The 21048-nt window shown below is 39.0% G+C and overlaps 1 protein-coding gene across 6 annotated transcripts in view; it reads right to left on the bottom strand.

Moving 5' to 3' along the window:
* LOC109251272 (NXPE family member 3-like) overlaps positions 1-21048 on the bottom strand; it is a 67459-nt gene that overhangs the window by 36561 nt on the left and 9850 nt on the right. For 5 of the 6 annotated variants that reach the window (XM_053894062.1, XM_019422698.2, XM_019422699.2 and 2 more), the window contains 2 exons: positions 16167-16334; positions 10791-10981 (listed from right to left, as the gene is read on the bottom strand). The gene's annotated coding sequence lies outside the window, so the exon portion shown is untranslated. The remainder of the gene's footprint in view (positions 1-10790; positions 10982-16166; positions 16335-21048) is intronic. The other variant, XM_053894064.1, reaches the window with a different exon arrangement.

The following is a 21048-nucleotide window of genomic DNA, read 5'->3' as shown; positions in this document are numbered from 1 at the left end:
GCCCCAAACAAATCGATACATTGACACCTGATTTGCGATGGAAGATGTACTGCAGAGCTATGGGGGATGGATGGACTTCTCAGTCAACGTGTCAGGTCAATCAGGTGTCCAAACATCCAAAACTTTTTTTCTTTTTATGTTTATTTTTGAGGGAGAGAGAGAGACAGAGTACGAGCAAGGGAGGGGCAGAAAGAGAGGGAGACACAGAAACTGAAGCAGGCTCCAGGGTCTGAGCTGTCGGCACAGAGCCTGATGTGGGGCTTGAACTCATGAACCGTGAGATCATGACCTGAGCCGAAGTGGGACACTTAACCAACTGAGCCACCAGGCACCCCCAAAACTTTTTTTTTAAATGCTGTTTCATAAGTAATCCAGAGAAATTCAAATTAAAACCACATGAGTCACTACTACACACCCACAAGTTTTGTCAAATAGTTTTAAATGATAATATCAAATGCTGGCAAGAATGTGGAACAAGAAATGCTTGTGAAAGAGTAAACAGGTAAAACCACTTTTTAAATACTGGCAGAACCCAGTAAGTTGAAAGATAATCTACTCTCTGATCAGCAAAACCACCACCAGGTGACACCCTGAAGAAATGCCTGTTTATGCAGGCTGTAGAGTTACATGCACAAGAACACAGCAGCATTTTTCATAATAGCCCATCAACAGTAGAATGTAAAAATATAGGGTAATATAATCATACAATGAAATATAAGTGAAAATGGATGAACTGCAATTATATGAAAGAATATGGATGAATCTTAAATACTTCATTGAGCAAAAGAAGCTAGATAAAACAGAATTCATACTGTATGTTGTCATTTATATGAAGTTGAAAATCAGGTTAAAATGCACATATATTGTTTGGGAATGCCTCATAAGTTGGTAAAACCGTAAAAACCAGGGCAAAAATATTATAAAAGTTAGAATAATGAGTACATCTAGAATAATAGGAGAAAGGGAGGGATATAACTTGGGAGGGACATGGTATCAGGGGCTTCTGGAGTAAAGGTCTTTTTCTCTTATTTAGGGTGGGAGTTATATGAGTGATCATTTTATAACAATTTGTTGAACTGTTTCACGCATTTTCTGTTTTGTTATATAATAAAATTTTAAGTAAAATTACATACATCCATTATATATATGCATGAATACATATACATTTAATATAGTGACTCAACAATTCCTTACATCACCTAGTGCTCATCACAACATCCCTCTGCAAATGCTTAAGTTAAATCTATCCAGTCTTTAACTCTAAATTTGTTTTTATAGGGAATACAAGAAATAGAGGACGAACTAAATGTCACCATCAGGGAGCAATCAGAAATGTCCAGAAGGTGGGACATTTATTTGACAGGACAACTGGCCCTGACTTTTCCATTAAAAAGGATAAGGGAAAGGAAGGGCTAGCCTGGAGTTAAAGAAATCAAGGAAGAAACCACCAGGTCCTGGAATGCATCTTGGCTTTGAGAAAACAGTTGCATGGATTTTTGAAGGACAATGGAGGAAATCTGATTATGAACCGGATATGAGATTTAAGGAATTATTACTCATTTTGTTCATAATAATCTTTTTTGGTTTTCTATACAAATATTGTTTTTAAAATATTTATACTGAATTATTTGGGGGTAGAATGTCATGATTCTGTAATTGCCTCAAACACTTAAAGCATATGAAAATAAAGTAAAAAGGGACAGGTATATGCCACCAGAATGTAATGGAAATAACACTGTTATTTAAGTTGCGATGTCCTTGAATAGGCAAGAGGGGATGAGAACCAGAGCTGAGTAGAAGGACCAGTGACAGATAAGAGCACGGAGTTTCCTTTACAAAAACAGGTGAGAAGATAGAAAATTCTAGTACAGATGCCAGAAGGTGAGGAAATATGGTAGTGGGAGTCTGTGCGATTTCACTTCCGGTTGCCTCATTTGTTCAAGAAGGTATGTTAGGTCATCCGCCGAGGGTGAGGTTGAGGAGGGCTTCAGGAGAGAGGAGATGCTGGGAAGCAGTCACCCAGGAGCACCCAGTGGGACTAGGGCAGTGGCTCTTTGGCTTTGTGCACATCAGCAGCACCTACAAGGCTTGTTGAAACAAACACCGGGCTCCTCCCCAGAGTTAATGACTGGGTGGATCTGGGGCTGGGACTGAGAAGCTACATTTCTAACAAGCCCCCAGGTGAGGCAGCCCATCTGGGGACCACATTTTGAGAGCCACTGAGATTACTGTGCAGCATTAGGGCCCCCTTAAGGTGTGCGGGCCAGTGTTTCAAGTGAGAATTGTCAGCATGGTTGAACGTTCCTCTCCAGGTGTGTTCTGCGGCACAGGTGTACTTGCAAAAGAAGCAGAGGGTTGAATGTACCAGAGCCAGAGATTATCCCCAAGATCATCAAACAGCTGGTTCCTTCTTGTCATTCTGGACTCGGCTGAAATGAAAATGCTCAAAAGCACCGTCATTGACCTTTTAATCCAACCATCTTTTTCCTCTTCACCATCTCAAAACTTTCACGTTGTTTTCTCTCACAGAACTTTCCACTGTCTGGAGCTTTACCTATATTTGTTTTGCTCCTTGTTTCTGAGCCTTTCCACTAGAGTTTATGCACAAGAAAACAGTAATCTTGATTTCTTGTTTTGTTCACTGCTATGTTCCTAGAACCTGAAGAGTGCTTGGACATCAGAGGGGTCCAGAGGTCGGCTCAATAAATATTTATTGATGAAAAATAAGAAAGAAAGAAAGAAAGAAAGAAAGAAAGAAAGAAAGAAAGAAAGAAAGAAAGAAAGAAAAAGGAAGGGAAGGGGGAGAGTGAGACAAGGAAAAACAAATTACTACACAAGACACTAAACCATAGCATTAGTTTTGAATATGAAGAAGGAAAAACTTACCTAATTACAAAAATATAAACACAGTTCATTGATATATCTAAAACTAATGCCAATCCACTGGGCAAATGGGAATCTAGCTAGTTGCTCACTACCCTATTTTCTTTCCCGAAGACTTTGTTTCCCAAATTCCCTGTTTGGGCCAGGAGTGGGTTGTGGATGTTGGAATTTGGGCAGCTAAGATGTATACCACTTCCATGCCTGGACATAAAACACCCCATAGAATCCTCTATTCTCTCAATCTCTCAATCAATGGGCCAGATGCAGAGGATCCAGTAGTGACCCTGGGGAGGCCCTGAGGGACACTGGGGACTTAGGATAAAAGGGACCTTGATTCTAGAGTCAGAGCTTAAAGGACAGCAGTATGAAGGCTGTTCCCAATCGCTGACTGGACTTCAGGGGAGTTCAGAATAAACTTTGGTGTCAAGTCATTGAAATTCCAGGGCTGTTTTTATTTTGCAAAAGAAAAAGATGAAAGTAAAGAAATTTAAAAAATTTTTAACATTTATTTATTTTTGAGAGACAGAGTGTGAGCAGAGGAGGGGCAGAGAGAGAGGGAGACACAGAATCCGAAGCAGGCCCCAGGCTCTGAGCTGTCAGCACAGAGCCCAACGCGGGGCTCAAACTCACGAACCGCAAGATCATGACCTGAGCTGAAGTCAGACGCTTAACTGACTGAGCCATCCAGGAGCCCCAGCTGCTGAGTGTTTTTAAAGAATATTTCCATTTGTAAGATATCCACTTGGTTCTTTGTAGTATGTAAAGAATTCAAAGTAACATATACATAGATTAAGATAAAATTGATTTCCAGGAGGGATCTGAGCTTCCACTCCCACCTGGAAGCAACATGACAGAACAAGGTGGGATGAAGAATGCTAGTTTGCACTGTGTCCACTGCCCCTGGTGTCAGTAAGGCAAAGTGTGGACCTGAACTTCCACCTTTGTCCAGTGGAAATGAGACAATGAGAGTTGGTGCTCCATTGTCACCAGGCTGGCATCAGCAGGCTCCCAAGAGAGCTGAACATACATCCCATCTGGACCTGCTTGCTACACCTAAACAAGGTGACTGCCTTCTAAAAAGAAGAAAGGTCAAGTAAGATGCACAGTCTCATGACATAACACCCAGAGCGTCCAGTAAACAATAGAAAATCATTAATCAATACCAACAACCAGGATAATCACAACTGGAATGAGAAAAGATCATCATCAGGTGCCAATATCAAGAGAACTCAGATATTGGGGTGCATGGGTCTGACTTTGGCTCAGGTCATGATCTGTCAGTTTGTGAGTTCGAGTCCTGCATCAGGCTCTGCATTGGCAGTGTGGAGCCTGCTTCAGATTCTCTCTCTCTCTCCCTCTCTCTCTGTCCCTCCCCCACTTGTGCTTTCTCTCTCTTTCTCTCTCTCAAAATAAATAAATAAACTTAAAAAAAAGAGTACTCAGATGTTGGAATTATCTGATAAGGATTTTTAAAACAGCCATCATAAAAAATGCTTGAATGGGCCATATGAACACTACATATCTATTAGTATAGATACAATTTAAAAGATTGACACTTCCAAGTGTTGACAAGGATATAGAGCAACTGGAATTCCTAACCAATGATGGTAGGAATACAAAATGGTACAACTAGTTTGGAGAACATTTTGGCAGTTTCTTAAAAAGTTAAGTCGCTCAGTCAATTGAGCGCCAACTTTAGTTCAGGTCACAATCTCGCGGTTTATGGGTCTGAGCCCCAAATCGGGTTTGCTGTTGTCAGCCTGTCAACATGGAGCCCACTTCAGATCCTCTGTCCCTGTCCTATCTGCCTCTCTCCTGCTTTCTCCCTCTCTCTCAAAAATAAATAAAACATTAAAAAAAAAAAGTTAAGCATATACCTACTATATGATCTAGCCATTGCACTTTAAGGTATTTATTCAAGAAAAATGAAAGCATATCCCCATACAAAGACTTGTGTGCAAATATCCATAGCAGCTTTATTCGTGATAGCTAAAAATTGGAAAGAACCCAAACGTCCACTGACAGATGAATGGATAGTCAAGTAATGGTATATCCATACAGTGGAAAACTACACAGCAGTAAATGGGGAATGAGCTATTGTCACACGCAGAAATGTCGATGAATGTCAAAATAATTATGTTGAGTGAAAGAAGCCACACAGAAAAAAGAGTATGTATTGTATGGCCACATTTGTGTAAAGTTCTAGCAAATGCAAACTAAGATAAAAAGACGGAAAGAAGATGTGTGGTTTCCTGGGGAGGGAGTGGGAGGTGGGCGTGGGAAGGATTAGGAAGGGCCATGAGGAAACTTTCCTGGGTGTTGAGGATGTTAATTATCTTCTTTGTGAAGATTGTTTTCCAGGTGTACATATATGTTATAACTTATGAAACTGCATACTTTAAATATGTGTTTATGGTTTGTCAATTACACCTCAATAAACTGTTTAAAAATAAAGGGGAGCCTCGGGGAACCTGGTGGCTCAGTGGGCTAAGTGTCTGACTCTTGATTTCAGCTCAGGTCATGCTCTCACAGTTGTGAGTCTAGCCCCCCGTCAAGCTCTGTGCTGGGAGCCTACTTAAGATTCTCTCTCCCTTTCCTGCTGCCCTTCCTCCCCTCAAAAAAAAAAAAAAAATTAAAATTAAAATTAAAATAAAGGGGAACCTCAAATTAGTCTAGTGACTGAGGGTGACGATATGGCAAATTTCTAAACTTTGCAGGAAGATAGGAATGTATCTGAGCTTCCCATTTGAGATCAGAGAGGATATGCTTAGATGAACATTCCTCAAAAACATGGTAAGCAAGAGCTACAATTAGCTTGTTGCTAACTTTACAATTGAGTTCACAGAGAGTGTGATGCATTGAACATATGGCTAGCTTTTCTATTCTACTTTCCTCCTCCCCAGAAGTCTTTGAGATTTGTAATATCTTTGCACAAGGCACTGTTTCTTGGGACATACTTTTATTCTATATAACCACTAGAGATGTTAAATGTTTTTCTTTTCTAAATGGAAGGTAACTCACAGGTCCTGTGACAGTTTTCTGTTTTCCATTAATCTTGACTATTAGAAACTGTCACACATGGAAGATATGGGGTTTGGATTAATTTAACTTTGGAGGGGCTGAGGAAACTACATGCATTGAGCAAGAAGTCATTCAGGATTTAGGTTCTAAAAGGACCACAGCCTACTCGCTGTTCAATAAGGGAAAGAAAAAAGAAAAGAAAAGAAAAGAAAAGAAAAGAAAAGAAAAGAAAAGAAAAGAAAAGAAAAGAAAAAGCAAAATAAATTGAGGTGGAATGTGGGACAAAAGTTTGAATTTTATGTCATTTACAAGTTAATTTTACTTAAGAGAATAAATGGGGATTTTATTTATTAACTAATTGGGGGGTGCTTTTGTATATCAGAAACTGTATTATTTGAAAGGTGGTTTTTTTTTTTAATTCTGTCATTTGACTCATTACATAACATCTGGTTACCTAAACTGGAAAGGCAGCTCAATGGTACTAATTACATTCACGTAGCTCTGACTCTTTCACGTACATGCCCTTGGAAAAGTCCCAGCATCCTGCCCCACCTCTCTACTGAAAACACAGGAGTCTTGTTTCTCAAAGCCCTCTCCTTGTTCACCTTTTCCTTCATGAAGCTCCAAGTGTCCTGCTCTCTCCCCGCATAGACACTCACAGCACATGTTGTCTCTCAGGTACTCCCACCAATGCAGAAGTGTGGAGTCCCCATCATGTGGATATGGCCAGCCAGCAACCCAGGATGCTGTCAACAGTGGAGGAGTGGCCAGAGCAGGACAGGGACTGTCACACATCTCAGTGGTAGAAGCCAGAGGGGTTTGGGCCTGCCTGGAATCCCAGGGCAGAATGGGGGCTATGGGGACAGGGCTATAAGGAAAATGAAACACAGTACAGGGCTAACAGTTATAACAGAAAACGCCAGGCACTCTTTTATGTGCTTTATATATATATTACTTCATTTACTTTTTACAAAATCTACGAAGTACTATTCTTATCTCCATTACAAAAGGGACACTGAGGTACTATACATATATAAACGTAATACAAAATGGATAAAAGACTTAAATGTAAGACCTTAAATCATGAAACTACTAGAAGAAAATTTTGGGAAATAACTTTTTAACGTTGGTCTTGGCAATTATTTTTTTGGATATGACACCAAAAGCACAGGCAAAACCACAAATGGACATGTGTGACTGCATCAAACTAAAAAGTTTCTGTACAGCAAAGGAAACAATCAACAGAGTGAAAAGGCAACCTACAGAGTGTCTGCAAACCATATAATTGATATGGACTTAAGCTCCAAAATATATAAGTCCAACAATTCATTAACAAAAAAACCTAATACCCAGTTATAAAATGGGCTAAGGACTTGAGCAGGCCTTTCTTCAAAGAAGACACACAAATGGCCAACAGGTATATGAAAAGATGCTCAACATCACTAATCATCAGGAGGATGGAAATCACAGTATCACCTCACCCTTGTCAGGATGACTATTATCAAACAACAACAACAATAGCAACAACAAAATTGTCAAGGATGTGGGGCAATTGGAACCCTTGCACACTGTTGGTGAGAATGTAAAATGGTGCAGCTGCTATGGAATACAGAATGTATGTTCCCCCCTCCAAATTAAAAACAGGATCTAGCAATCCTACTTCTGAGTATTTATCCAAAAGAATTGAAATCAAGATCTTGAAGAGATGTTAACATTCCCATGATCATTGTAGCACTAGTCACGATAGCCAAGATGTGGAAACATCCATCAGCAGATGAAAAGACAAAGCATGGTATGCACATACAATGGAATGGAAGGAAATTCTGTAACAAGAGACAGCATGGATGAGCCTTGAAGATATTATGCTAGGTGTGAGAAACCAGTCACAGAAAGACAAATATTGCATGATTCTGCTTATATGAAGTATCAAAAATAGTCAAATTTATAGACTTGAAAAGTGGAAATGTGTTTGCTAAGAGCTAGGGATGGGGGAAATGGAGAGTTACTAATCAATGCGCATAAAGTTTTAGTTAAGCAAGATAAATAAGTTCTAAACATCTGCTGTACAACATTTTACCTATAATACCGTGTTGTATATTTTAAAAATTGTTAAGCAGGTAGATCTCAAACTGTGTTCTTATCACAAAATTTTGAAATAAAAAAATTATTCATTTTTGTCAAAAGACACAATTAGTGTGAAAGATAGTCATAACACAGGGCTGGAGAAGATATTTGTAACACACACACAACAAATGAAGGGGCTGTATCCGAAACCTATAAAGAATTCCTCCCAATTCATAGGAAAAAGACAGATGACCCAATTAGAAATGGACAGAAGATACCTTAACAGGCATTTCGCAATAGAGGAAATTCAAATGACCAATAAATATATGAACAGATGCTCAACAGAATAAGTAAGAAAAGAACGAAAATGAAAACCACAATACATCCACATATTCAAAGGAAGGCTAAAACTAAGAAACAATACCAATGCTCGTGAGGATGTGAAGCGATTGAATCCCTCATATTGTTTTGGTGAGGGTATAAATTGGGAAAGCCACTTTGGAAAACTGGCAGTAAGTACCAAAGTTGAACATACGTATACCTTGGGACCAAGCAATTTAGCTTGTTGGTATATACCCAACAGAAAGGCATGCATGTGCACACTAAGAGACACGGGCAAGAAGATTTATAGTAGCAATACTTAAAATAGTCAGAAACTGAAACCAACCCAATTGTCTACCAACCACTGCAACGATAAATAAAGTGTTGTATTTTCATATACTGGAGTACCGTGAGATGAACATGAATAATAGCTTTACGCTACAATGTAGATGAATCTCACCAAAAATATTGAATGAAGACACATCTTCTTAATAATAAAAAAAGAAGACACAAAAAAGTACACAGTGTATGATTACACTTCTATAAAATGTAAAATCAGGCAAAAATAAACTATAATGTTTACACCTGGAAAGAAGAAAGGGTGGTAGTGATGGGAATGAAGGCATGAGAGAAAGTTCCTAAGGATACTAGTAATGTCTACTTGACTTGAGTGATGATTCCACAGGTGTGTTATCTTTTATTTCATTGAGCACTTATGATTTATATATTTTCATGTATGTTATGGTTCAGCTTTTTTAAAAGGTGGAAAGTTTTAGCTCCAAGAAGTCTCACTCTTTCTCACAGTGAAAGGTTACTCTGGAAATGAAATCAATACTTTCCTTGGAACAGATTATTAAGGAATTAGGGTTTTCCTGCCAAACTCTTTCATACTTTTAGAATAAAGACCAATCTTGCCAGATCAACCACTTAAGTGAAACCAGAAATCCGTATTTTCATTTGAAAGCCCCTACTGTTTAACTATCAACAACCCATTCAGCATTGTTTAAACAGTCCAAACAAAATGTATCTGTAGCTATATTAAGCCCCAGATCTCCACTTTTGACTTACGGACAAACAGAGAAATGCCTTCTCTAGGAGATATTCTTAGCTTCTTACCATACTCATATTTCCAAAAGACACAGCAAAAGTAACTCCAGCCAATTACCCACTCTCTTTTCAGAAAGGGATTCCCACCCCCCCCTGCCCCCACCGAATTCCTGGCTTCCCCCCCCCCCCCCGCCAAAAAGCAGAGACAACACCATAGATTTCCATCTCTTTCTCTTACAGTGGGATAGAAAGTAAACACTTTTTTTTGAAAAAAATTTTAACATTTAGTTATTTTTTGAGAGACAGAGAGAGGCTTAGCACGAGTTGGGGAGGGGCAGAGAGAGGGAGAGGGAGACACAGAATCTGAAGCAAGCTCCAGTCTCTGGGCTGTCAGCACAAAGCCCGACACGAGGCTTGAACTCACCAACTGCAAGATCATGACTTGAGCAGAAGTCAGCCAGTTAACCGACTGAGCCACACAGGTGCCCCCAAGAAAGGAAACACTTTTGAAGGGTGAGGAGAGCTAATAACCATGGGGAATTGCTTATTTTTGTTCTCCACAGGAATTTCCCTGAAATGATCTCTTCTGAAGGTTTGTGTTTTGGATTCCCTAATAGACCCTAACACCTAACCATTCACCCTCCTCCTAAGGATGATGTTTCACCCTGTAATGGCTGCCCCTGGAGTCACAGGAGGCACAGGTAAGGAGATGGACAGCTTCTCTCAGTTGCACAGGAAGAAAACACAGGAGCCAGTGATGAGAGGCAGTGGAGGCAAGAGAGGTACTCCCCAGAGCCAGAAACACCAACCTGACAGTCAGAATCTTGCACTACATGAATGGATCCATGACAGCCTAGACGTTTCTCTTAAATACTCAGCATGAACCATGGACCCAGGTACAGCATAAAACAATAAAAGTTTAATAGGCCTTTGCAGCATTAAAGAGTGAGTTCACTCTGGTAACTTCCCGAGAGAAGGCATGGAAATTGTTATATGGCATATATGCATGTTCCGTCTGATACTGCCAATTCTTCCAAGCCCTGTGTCTCTTTTTTCTACCTTTCTAAGTCCTAGTTCCTCATCCACTCCCACCCCCCATCCCCTGAATCCTGGAGTCTCACTTTCTGTCCTTTGAAACCAATCCAACTTCCTGTAAACAGGCAGATTTCATTCTGGTGTGCCAAAAACCAATCCCCCACTCCCACTCTGGGTCTTTGCACAAAGCTTGGCTTACCCATCTGGGGAATTACCTTTTTTGCCACAGCTTTAGATAACAATTCATCATATCCAAAACAATCTCACCATCTGTGAGAGAATTTACATTTCGTCATTCATTTGTAAATTTTCACAAAATGTATTTGGTGTTCGTTGTAGTTGTTTTATTGATATATTGTGACTCCATAATGGGAGGACTTTGGCATGACAAATTCCCACTATAGGAAGAGGGTATCTACCTGAGAGAGTCAGAGTGGATTCTTCCCAAGAACAACGACTCGTAAGAATAGCAGAGATAAGAGGCAGCTACTGCTCCTAGGGCTGAGATCCAGATCTTTTGGAGATGACTCAAGTCACGGCCCACTGAATGGCAGAGAAGTCACTGTGGAGTCACAGCAGCAGAACTTGCTGTAAATCTACCCTCTGGAACCTGTTGGAAATAAATCAGTACTTTAGGGTGCTACTGAGAGACCTTCAGGGGGAACCCCACGTGAATGCAAAAAACTGCACCCAGCTCTGTAGGAAACCCACAGAGCACTCATCTAAAGCATTTGCCAGTTACCTCAGCAACCTGGATGTGTTAGGAGCCACACCCACCCAGATCTAGTGTTACACCTTGGACCAATTTTAGATTTCCTCCTTGGCCACTTCAAAACATTCTCAAGCTGCAACTTTTCCAGTGCCCACTTCCACAAGCAAATTTCTGGGTTTTTTTCAATATATAGGGCCATGTTTATTGTAGTGTGCTATGGTTTTATTACGTTCACATCTTTTTTTAATGTGTCATTGACAAAGTTTTTGAAGATTATATCCCTAATCCCATTTTCCCCCTAAACCCTGTGGTTTTCACTGTGTGATTTTAGTAATTTTTAGGAATGCTTATGTTGTGTTATTGCAGAATTGACTGCTTATACAACTCTAGGCTAAAACATTTTAAAATATTGATGAAATGGGTGATTTTCTAGGAAATTTTCAAAATTGATATAAGAAGTTAAAATCCTGAACTTATCACAAATCACAAATGAGATTTTTTTAAGGTTTACAACAATATACTTCCAAGAAAGATGTCAGATCTAATTGGCTTTGAGGGTAAATTCTTTCAAATGTTCTAGAAATAAATCATTTCTATACTGTAAAAACTGCTGCAGAACATTGGGGAAAGTGGAGTATTTCCCAAGTCATTTTATGAAGCTAACAGAAACCTGGACACCAACTCCTGGCTAACACACACAACATAGAAAAAAATACAAAACCTTACATTAATCTCATTTAAAAGTATAGATATAATGATTATAAAAAAAATAAGCAAATCAGATTCAACATTTTAATGATACTGCGACCAATTTGGATTTATTATAGCATAGGACTAGCTAAACATTAGAAAATCTATTAATATAGTTTATTGTATAAAAAGGAGAAAGGACAATTCAGATGGATGCAAATCAGTATTCTGTGAAATTAAACAGACAACATTTATCTTAACAAACAAAAGCTCTAGAAAAGTAGAAGCAAATACTTCTATATCATGAAAAAATATTTTAAATCTATCTCAAACCAACAACTAATATCAAAGATAAAGGATAAAACACCAAACATTTTTTTTAAGGTTTTTAAGTAATCTCTACACCCAACATGGGGCTCGAATTCACAATCCCAAAATCAAGAGTCACATGCTCTATCAACTGATAAGCCAGCCAGGTACCATCCCCCCCCCCCCCCAATTTTTCTGTTAGAGAATATGGTATCATTATTATAATACTAAGATTATAAAATGCTTACTGTGTACCAGCCAATATTGCAAGAATTTTACATTTGGTAGTTAAATCCTATGATGGAACTATGCCCAAGATTACACGGTAAGGCATAAACAAAATTTCTGTTATTCATGTATGATATCATCACCTAAAAACCCAAGGAAGCACCTGAAAATTGTTAGAGTCAATTATAACTCAGTAACATGGCTAGTTATAAAATATTTAAGCAAAAACTAATAGCTTTCCCTTATATTTTCCTGCATACTACCAATGATCAGTCACCAAAGTTTCAACAGAAACAACTTAATTTTCTAGAAATGAAGTGATAAAAGTATAATATGTATATAAATTCAACTTCAAAACTTTACTAAATGACACGGAAGAAGAGTTAAATAAATAGACATATGTTCTTGGACAGGAATACACAGTATTGTAAATATGTTCAACTTAAATGCAATTATGATTAAAATTCCAAAGGGGTATTTTTTTTAAGATTTTATTATTAAGTAATATCTACACCCAACATGGGGCTCGAACTCACAACCCCAAGATCAAGAGTCGCACACTCCACCAACTGAGCCAGCCAGGTGCCCCCAAAGGGGTAGTTTTAATCTAACAAAATAATCATTGGGTTCATCTGGGAGAAAAATGTTAAAAAATCACCAAGAAAATGCTTAAATAATGAGGTATTCTGATATTAAAATGTGTACTAAACTAAAATGTGCTCTAAACTACAATAGATAAAAAAACATGTTATACTGAAAACAGAGGCTAATAATACTGCAAAATCCAACCACATGCTGGAGAGAAAGCCTGGCCTCAGACCATATGATAAAGGCAGCATTTCAAACCAGCGCAGAATAAAGACATTATTCAATAAATGGTATTGTGATAATTTGGGTAAAAATTTTTAATTAAAGAGTTAAAATTTTGATAATAAAACAAAAAACCTATTATTTTTGGAAGTAAAAATTTACTTGATCTTGCATTGGAAAGGACTTTTTATTGTAGTACAAAATACATAACATTAAGTTCATCATTTTAACATTTTAAAGTGTACAATTCAGTGACATTAAGTACATTCACAATATTGTGCAACCATTCCCACTACTTCCAGATCTTTTAATCACCCCAAAGAAAACCCCATATCCATTAAGCATTCACTCCCCATTCCCCCCTCCTTCCCTCTGGCAACCACTAACTTTCTGTCTGTATGGATTTGCCCATTCTACACACTTCATATAAATAGAAACATATGATAAGTAGCCTTTTGTTTTTGGCTTCTTTCGTTTCCAAACTCATTCATGTTTCAGTGTGAATCAGGACTTCATCACTTTTAACAGCTGAATGATATTCCATTGTATATAGATATATTACTTTTTGTTTGTCATTCATCAGTTGATGGACATTTGAGTTGTTTCCACCTTTCAGCTATTGTGAATAGTACTGCTACAACCATTTGTGTACGTTTTTCTGTGGTGGACATATGTTTTCAATTCTCTTGATTTATGGATTTTAGGAGTGATTTCCCTTTCTGCAAAAAGGCCATTGGGATTTTTATAAGGATTGCACTGAACCTGTAGATCGCTTTGCAGTATGATAGACAGTATGGCCATCTTAACCATATTAAGTCTTTTAACAACCCATGAATATGGATGTCTTTCCATTTATTTAGATCTTCTTTAATTTCTTTCAGCAATTTTTTTTTTTTGTAATTTTCCTCATACAAGTCTCACACCTCCTTGGTTAACTTTATTTCTAAGTATACTATTCTTTTTATGTATTATAAATGGTATTGTTATTTAAATGTCCCTTTTAGATTAATTGCTAATGAATATAAATACAACTGATTTTTGTGTGTTGATTTTGTGTCCTGCAACTTTGCTGAATTGGTTTATTAGCTCTAATAGTGTTTTCATAGATTCTTTGGGATTTTATAAATACACACACACACACACACACACACACACACACATATATACAGAGAGAGAGAAAAATATATATACACACACATAACCATGTTATCTGCAAATAAATATAATGTTATTTTATTTACAATTTAGATGTGTTTTGTTTTTCTTGCCTAGTTGCTCTGGCTAGAACTTCTAATTCAACGCTGAATAGACGTGGTAAAAGCAGGCATCCTTTTCTTGTTATCATGAAAGTGCTGGATTTTGTCAAATGCTTTTTTTGCATCAATTGAGATGATCATGTGGGAATTTTTTTTTCCTTCTTTCTCCTATTGTGGTGTATTACAGTGATTGATTTTTGTAAGTTGAACCATCTTTGCATTCCTGGGTTAAATCCCACTTTATCACAGTATATAATCCTTTCAATATGTTGCTGGATTTAGTTCACTAATACTTTGTTGAAGATTTTTGCATCTATGTTCATAAAGAATAATGGTTTGTAGTTTTCTTTCCTTGCAATGTATTCTTATAGCTTTGTTATAAGGATAATGCTGGACTAACAGAATAAATTAGGAAGTGTTTCTTCCTCTCCTATTTTTTGAAGGAGGTTGAGAAGAATTGGTATTCATACTTTTTTTTTTAATTTTTTTTAACGTTTATTTATTTTTGAGACAGAGAGAGACAGAGCATGAATGGGGGAGGGTCAGAGAGAGAGAGGGAGACACAGAATCTGAAACAGGCTCCGGGCTCTGAGCTGTCAGCACAGAGCCCGATGCGGGGCTCGAACTCACAGACTGTGAGATCGTGACCTGAGCCCAAGTCAGCCGCCTAACCGACTGAGCCACCCAGGCGCCCTGGTATTCATACTTCTTTAAATGTTTGGTAGAATTTTTCACGGATAATACCAGTAAAGCCCTCTGGTCCTGGACTTTTCCTTTTGTGAAAGTCTTTGATTACTGATTCAATCTCCTAACTTGTTATAGGTCTATTCAGATTTTTTATTTCCTCTTGAATCAGTTTTGGTACATTGTGTGTTTCTAGGAATTTGTCCATTTCATCTAGATTATTTAATTTGTTGGCAACTATTCAGAATATTCTTACAATCTTTTTCTTTTTCCTGTAAGGTCAATAGTAATGTTATCTGAAACTCATTTCTGATTTTATTTATTTGAGTCTTCTTTGTTTCATAGTCAGTTGGGCTAAAAATTTGTTGATTTTGTTGATGTTTTTAAGGAACCAACTTTTGGTTTAATGGATTTTCCCTATTATTTTGAATTCTCTACTACTTTATTTTGTATTCTTTATCTCCACTCTAATGTTTATTATATCCTTCCTTCTGTTCTCTTTAGGTTTAGTTTGCTCTTTTTCTAGTGTGTGTGGGGGGGGGTGGTTGGGGGGGGTACTTTCTAAGCCTGACACTGAAGGGCAAAATCATAAAAAACTTGACAGCTTAATTACAAGAAAAAAAACTTAACTTGTACATCAAAAAACACAGGAATTGGGGCGCCTGGGTGGCTCAGTCGGTTAAGTGTCCGACTTCGGCTCAGGTCATGATCTCGTCGTTTGTGAGTTCGAGCCCCACATCAGGCTCTGTGCTGATAGCTTGGAACCTGGAACCTGCTTCGGATTCTGTGTCTCCCTCTCTCTCTGCCCCTCCCCTGCTCATGCTCTGTTTCACTCTGTCTCTCAAAAATAAATAAATGTTTAAAAAAATTTTAAAAAAACACAGGAATAAAAGACAAAAAGCAAACTGAAAAAAACATTTGAAACCCGAGTCAGACAAAGGTTAACATTCTAACAGCTCCTACAAACAGTAAAATGAACATCTTAGCAGAAAAGTGAGCAATAGACAGGCTTAAGAAAAAGAGTAAAAGAAAAATCACCCTAATGGTTACTAAACATATAATTAAACCCTCAATCATAATTGTAAAAGAAATTAAAATAGGGGCACCTGAATCTCAATCAGTTAAGCGTTCAACTCCTGGTTTTTGTTCAGGTCACGATCTCACAGTTCATGGGTTGGAGGCCCACATCAGGCTCTTTGGTGACAGCATGGAGTCTGCTTGGGATTCTCTCTCCTCTCTCTCTCTCTGCTCCTACCCCTACTCCGTCTCTGTCTCTGAAAATAAATAAACATTTAAAAAAATTTTAAAGGATATTAAAAAAAGACATAATATTTTTCTGTTTTTTTATTGAAGTGAAATTCACATAACACAAAATTAATCATTTTAAAGTGAGCAATTCAGTGGCATTTAGTACTTTCACAGTGTTATGTAACTACCACATCCATCTAGTTCCAAAACATTTTCTTCACCCCAAAAGGAAAGCTAGTACCCATTAAGCAGTTACTCCTCACCCCCCTCCTCCCAGCTGCTAGTACCATCAATATATATTTTTTTCCACCAAAGAGAAAATAAAACAGTGATAACTCACATATCGGTATATCAGAATCACCTGGGAAGCCTCAAAAATTCCAATGCTGAAGGTCACATCCCAGACCAATTAAATCAGCATCTTTGGGAGTGGGGCCAGGGTATCAGTATTTTTTAAGGTTCCCCACATGATTCCTATGTAAAGTCAAAGTTGAGAATCACTAATTTAAAAGGAGGATAATATCTAACATTAATTCAAGTGAGAGTATATCCTAGTATAGGGTGCTGTGTAATTTGTGCAACTTTTTGAAAGAGCTGTCTGGCAGTAATAATAGCTCACATTTATTGAGCTCTTATCATGTTCCAGACACTAGGCTAAGTGTGTTATTAGTTCTTTCAATCCTCACAGCTGCCCATGAAGCAGTATGCTATCACCTTCATTTTATAGATGCAGAAAACAGAGTTACAGAGGGACTAAATGATGTAACTAAATTACAGAGCATATAAGTGTTTTTAATACATGCTTTTGCCACTACTCTACACTGTGGACTGCCATCCTTTAAAATGCTCCTTCTAGAAAGTTATCCTATCTAGAAAGTGCATATCCTGGATATGCACAAGAAATTTCAGTCCATGCTGTTTAAAAATGAAAATTGAAAACAATTTAAATAACCAGGTGTACAATAGGAAATTATTAAATTACATAAATTAAATGACTGAATATTAGGTAGTTTTATTTTTTTATTCTATTCTATTCTACTCTATTTTATTATTGTAGTAAGCTTCATGCCCAGCATGGAGCCCAAACTCATGACCCTGAGATCAAGACCTGAGCTGAGATCAAGAGTCAGACAGCCAACCAACTAAGCCACCCAGGTACCCCCTAGGTAGCTCTTTTAAATGGGTAGTTGAATATATGTGTGTACATAGTTGAATTTTCGGTAGGCCAAAAAATCAAATAGTATGCACAATCTCTCTCTCTCTCCCTCTGTCTCCCTCTCTCTCTCTCCCTCTCTCTCTCTATATATGTATACGTATATATACGTGGAGCCTGCTTTGGATTCTCTCTCTCCCTCTGCCCCTCTCCCTGACTTGTTCTCTTTCTCTCTCTCTAAAAAATAAAATAAGTTTAAAGGGGTCTCATCCCAAGCACTTCCCAACCCTCAGCTACTCGCCCTTTGCTTCTCTCTTCCTTTCATTCCGCGCCCCCCCCCCCCCTCCTCTCCATTCCTTCTCCTTCGATCTCCTTTCCCTTCTACCCTTTACCACTCTGGGCCCTCAGTGCATTTGGAGGCAGAAAGTTCAAAGACAGCAGCAGGAATTGTGCAGGAGTGCATGGCTGCCTGCCTGGTGGGGGCAAAAAGGGGCATGGGAGGTGGTGAACGGGGTCCCCACCAAGAACAACTCTTGGCTGTTTGCACCACGTACACACTTGGTTGGGAGGAAATGAAATAAAGCACAAGGAAACAAAAATGAAAGCAACAGGCACAGAATTTGTGGCAGGGTTTTCCAAATAAAGAGGCAAGAGGGAATCCGTGTCCATGTTTACAATTTTTTTTTAAGTTTATTTAGAGAGGGGGGAGAGACACAGAGAGAGAGAGAGAGATATTGAGCATGAGCAGGGAAGGGGCAGAGAGAGAGGGAAAGAGAGAGAATCCTAAGCCGGTTCTGACAGGGTCTGACAGGGGTTAGATCCCATGACCCTGCAATAGTGACCTGAGCTGAAATCAAGAGTTGGACGCTTAACTGGCTGAGCCACGCAGGCACCCCTCATGTTTATAAATTTTTTTTTTTTACTTAAAAAAATCCTTATTACAATAAAGTGACATTAGACATTTTATGATTTTTAGAAATATAGCCACAAATCTGTAAATGTAAATCTGTCCTTAAATCATCCGTGTCACTTTTTTTTTTTATAATTTAACTTTATTTTTTATTTTTTAAAATTTACATCCAAATTAGTATATAGTGAAGCAGTGATTTCATGTTTATAATTTTTTAACTCAAGGAAACAAAGTGGGTCTGAGATATGGATTGTGAGAAAGTGGAAGTCTCCCTCCCTCCTGCCAGAGTCTTGAGCAGCCTGTCAGAGTAATTCAGGGCTATGCCCCCAACCAGCCCCAGGACCTCTCCCAGTCGTGACTGGCAGGACCAACTACAACATGTGGGGGCCCTGTACAAAATGAAAATGTGGGGCCCTTTGTTCAAAAATTATTACAAATTTCAAGATGGGGACAGCACAGCATTAAACCCAGCACAGGCCCTTCTGAGCACGGGACCCTGTGTGACTGTACAGTTTGAGCACCCATGAAGTCAGCTCTGATGAAAAGCAATAGTAATATGGACAGGACTGACAACACACAGGAACTGACCCAGGCAGTAGAGTAAATGACAGTCACAAAGGAAATTAGGCAGTCGGGGTCCCACAGTGGGGTCTGTGAACTATCTGAAGTATTTAAAATACTTAGTAGAAGGGCACTTGGGTGGCTCAGTCGGTTAAGCAACTGATTTTGGCTCAGGTCATGATCTCACGGTTTGTGAGTTTGAGCCCCACATCAGGCTCTGTGCTGACAGCTCGGAGCCTGGAGCCTGCTTCAGATTCTGTGTCTACCTCTCTCTCTGCCCTCCCCTTTTGCACTCCGTCTCTCTGTCTCTCTCTCTCTCTCTCTCTCTCTCTCAAAATAAATAAACATTAAACATTTTTTTTAAATAAAATACTTAGTAGAAATGGATGTTGAAGGTATCCAATGCTACTGGAAACAGAAATGAAAAATTTTAATAAATTTGAAACAAAAATGGGGGAAAGGTTACATCATATTATAATGTTGTAAAAAGAGACTAAAAATAGGGTGTCTCAGTCCTGGCTGCTGTACCAAAGTACCATAGCCTGGGTGGCTCATATACAACAGAAATTTAGTTCTGGAGCCTGGAAGTCCAAGATCAGAGTGCCAGGATGGTCAGGTTCTGGTGAAAGCCCTCTTTTGAGTTGAGACTGCTGACTTCTAGTTTTATCCTCATGTGGTAGAGAAAAGAGACAAGAAGGAAGCTCTCCCCAGTCTCTTCTTATTGTGGCCCTAATCCCACTCACAGGGCTCCACCCTCAGGACCCCATCACCTCCCAAAGGCTCTACCTACTACCATCACATTTGGAGTTAGGATTGCAACATATAAAAGGGGGTGAGGGGAGACATTTAGTCCATAACAAAGGGGGTCATTGGTGATGAAAACGTTAAAGAATCATGAGATAATATTAACTCATATCTTCATTACAATCTAATCAACTTGGGAAGAGTTTTCAAGGGAAAAGTCAGAATCAGAAAGGACTCTCTCCCATGTCCAACCCAGGAAAGTTCTCCTTGATGGGTCCAACCCCCTCTGTCCCTGAGACGATTTAGAACTTGGTTGAACCCCATGATCTAGCATACACCCCTCTGGGTTCATATTACCATCCCACCTCCATCTTAGCCCCTTTCTGGTCTCCTACCCTTCCTCTCTTTGGAGTATCTGCCAAGACTTGCCCAGACCTTTATTCCTTCTGCAGTGGCTACATTGTCATTTATTTGAGGAGAGAAAAGAAAGGGTCACCAAATTTGGCTTCCTTACCTCTCATGGGTGGTTTTATGGTAAGGGAGGTGGGGATGATGGAGAGGGAGGGGTAATTGGGAAAGAGATGATACTAGATTTGTGGACCTGAATTTTATTTGATTTTGTTTTGCCCAATTTTGAGAAAATAAAGCCCCAGTTTATGGACATAATCTTAGTTTGCAAGGCAAGGGGCTAAATTCTAATGACAGCCCTGAGCTGAGGTTTGAGGGACTGAATAGAGAATGAGGATGAGCTGATATTTTCAAATACAAGTAATACAGGGCTGTAACTCCACAAATGCAAGAGAAATTGTTGTTTAACAAGTCCACAGTGGTGCCAACTGGACTCCCATCCATTCAGGCCCTATAGGATCATGTGCACCAGGAGCTCTGGGAATTTACACATCTCCATCTTACCATTAGGATCGTTTAAATACAGATGCTTGCCCCAATCACACTCACCCTCTAATGAAGGCAGGAGAGCCCTTCCTTACTCTAGCTCCCAGTCGGCTTGGTCACTTGCTGCTGACTGGCTGGCCCTGAGCCTTGGCTTTCCAGCTCACTGTGCCACGCCTCTGAGGCCACATTTGCCCACCCTCACCTGCCACATTCCCAGCTCCACTGCCTTGACCTGGAAGGGACTCAAGCTCATAACTGCTCAGGGCCTTTCAGATCCTACCACAAGTTGCTCCTGTTATCTGCCAACAACCCTCCTCCCTCATTTCTAAACAATGTCAGCTCCTGGCTCAGTGTCACTCTCTCCAATTCCCTACTTGTCCTAACACTCAGCAATTTCAAAATCCATGTGGGTGAATCTTTCAACACCACAGCCTTTCACTTCCGTGAGCTGCTCTCCACTGACGATGCTGTCATCCAC

The sequence above is a fragment of the Panthera pardus genome, unplaced genomic scaffold (genome assembly GCF_024362965.1).
Source record: "Panthera pardus isolate Hobbes unplaced genomic scaffold, ASM2436296v1 HiC_scaffold_4, whole genome shotgun sequence".
NCBI lineage: Eukaryota > Metazoa > Chordata > Mammalia > Carnivora > Felidae > Panthera > Panthera pardus.
This window is presented reverse-complemented; position numbering and strand designations above follow the sequence as displayed.